At 52.0% G+C, this 2,500-nt stretch overlaps 1 protein-coding gene across 1 annotated transcript in view; it reads left to right on the forward strand.

Moving 5' to 3' along the window:
- Positions 1-2,500, forward strand: part of pxdn (peroxidasin) — a gene marked incomplete at both ends in the record, with an annotated part of 60,002 nt that overhangs the window by 49,759 nt on the left and 7,743 nt on the right.

The raw sequence follows: 2,500 nt of genomic DNA on the forward strand, positions 1-2,500 counted from the left end.
AGGAAACACCCGTTTGAGATCATGTCACTTCCGTAGTTCCGGGCGGCTGTAGCTCAGTTGGTAGAGTGGGTCGTTCAGTGATCGAAGGGTCAGCGGTTCGAATCCCAGCTCCGACTGTCCACATGTCGAAGTGTCCTTGAGCAAGACACCTGACCCCAAATTGCTCCCAATGAGCAGGTTAGCACCTTGCATGGCAGCTACCGCCATTGGTGTGTGAATGTGTGTGTGAATGGGTGAATGAGAGGCCATTGTAAAGCGCTTTGAGTGCTGCTAAGGTGGAAAAGCGCTATATAAGTGCAGTCCATTTACCATTTACTTGTTTTTCAAGGCTGGAATGTGCCTCAGTGGTCGTCATCTCTGATAGCATTCCCTCTGATAAAGGAAATAACAGAGACAGGCCTTCTACTAGGCCAAAGGTCACAGGAACAGGAAGCTGGCCAGACTCCGTCGGCAGGGTCAGCGTTCAGAGGGCTGTGGAATGTGGCGGAGGAAGAACCTTCACACAACGCAGCCAGACGTCTGGGAACGTTCTCCCAACGTTCCATAAGTCACTTCCAGACTAGATGGTGCTCGGTCGCTGGGAAGACTCTGCTGCGTGTGTGCGTGTTTGTGTGTGCGTGTGTGGTTGTTCGCGTGTGTAATGTGTGGTGGTGAATGTGTGACCTACAACGCTGGTGACAGTGAGCTATGTACAGTAGATCAAAAGCCACAACCCACAACCGCACATGATTCGACCACAATGCTATCTGGATGTTCTGGCTCTGGGGATGCAAGGATACTCTTCCTTCCTGCCTCCTCTTATCTTTGTGAGACTAGTCCAGATTCATCGGAGTGAGAGGGGAAGATCAACACACGGAGACAAACATACTGAAACAACACGAAAGGCCGCGTTGAGGCCGTGTTGAGGTATGAGGCCGCTACGGCGCCTCGGTGCGCCCTGTTCTGTTGTTTTTTTGGTTTAATTGAGTGTTTTGCGACCAGAACAGGGGTCCCTTCACCAGAGAGGAGCTCGTGAATATCAGGGAATCTACCCCTGAAGATTGAATTCTGGATTTCTCATCCCAACCGTGGACATTTTGGACATTCTGGTCAAAGGTGCGTCCACCTTTGTCCAGCCTATCGGGCGGAGGAGGAGGAGAAGGAGGAGGAAGTGTGGGGGGGTCAAGCCGGAGCGCTCGTCTGGTATCGGAGACGTGGTTCACGCCCCCCTCTATGAGGTGTCATGATCCAACGTGCGCTCGCTCTCCGATAAAATGGAGGAACTCCAGCTACTAGTAGCGAAAAATCAAGTTCTTCTCCTCGTTCTCGGTTTTGCCGTTTACGGGGACATGGCTAGGTGACGGTATCCCAGACGCTGCCGGACAGCTGGGAGGAGGTCAGCCGTGTAGAGCGGACCACGCCTCTCTCCTCTCCGGTACAACCAGGGATGAGGTGGGGGGCTGTTTTTACGTGAACCACTCATCCAGAAGATCCAACAGAACCTTCCTCCGGTTCTGGAGGAATACAGGGGGAACTCTCTCAGCCTGTCGTTAGGGACATGGTAAACGGACTGCACTTAGAGCGCTTTTATACAAAGCTCTTTAAAACCAAGGCCTCTCATTCACCCATCGGCAGCCAGATTGGCAGCCACGCTTCTGTCAGTCTGCCCCAGGGCAGCTGTGGCTACAGATGTAGCTTAACCACCACCGGTATGACTGTGTCTGAATGAATACTGGACTCTGTAAAGCGCTCTGGGTATCATGAAGGGCGCTATATAAATCCAACTTGATTGATTGATTGATTCACACACACGTACACACACCAATGGCGTCAGCTGCCATGCAAGCTGCTAGCCTGCTCATTGGGAGCGCAGTCGAGAAGTGGACTAGCGAAGCTAAAGGAGGCGTGGCTAGAACGGGCTGGCTGTGATGGGGGCTACGTTGACTGTGACATCATCACAAGTCATGATGTGACTGTAGAGCAGTGATAGAGCAGCTGTGGTAGAGCAGTTGTGGTAGAGCAGCTGTGGTAGAGCAGCTGTGGTAGAGCAGCTGTGATGTGACTGTAGATCTGTAATAGAGCAGCTGTGATAGAGCAGCAGTGATAGAGCAGCTGTAGTAGAGCAGCTGTAGTAGAGCAGCTGTGGTAGAGCAGCTGTGGTAGAGCAGTGATAGAGCAGCTGTAGTAGAGCAGCTGTGGTAGAGCAGCTGTGATGTGACTGTAGAGCAGTGATAGAGCAGCTGTGGTAGAGCAGCTGTGATGTGACTGTAGAGCAGTGATAGAGCAGCTGTGGTAGAGCAGCTGTGATGTGACTGTAGAGCTGTGATAGAGCAGCTGTAGATGTGACTGTAGAGATGTGATAGAGCAGCTGTGGTAGAGCAGCTGTGATAGAGCAGCAGTGATAGAGCAGCTGTGGTAGAGCAGCTGTGATAGAGCAGCTGTGGTAGAGCAGCTGTGATAGAGCAGCTGTGGTAGAGCAGCTGTGATGTGACTAGAGCAGTGATAGAGCAGCTGTGATAGA

This window comes from Borostomias antarcticus (assembly GCF_949987555.1).
Source record: "Borostomias antarcticus genome assembly, chromosome: 5".
In the NCBI taxonomy this organism is placed as follows: domain Eukaryota; kingdom Metazoa; phylum Chordata; class Actinopteri; order Stomiiformes; family Stomiidae; genus Borostomias; species Borostomias antarcticus.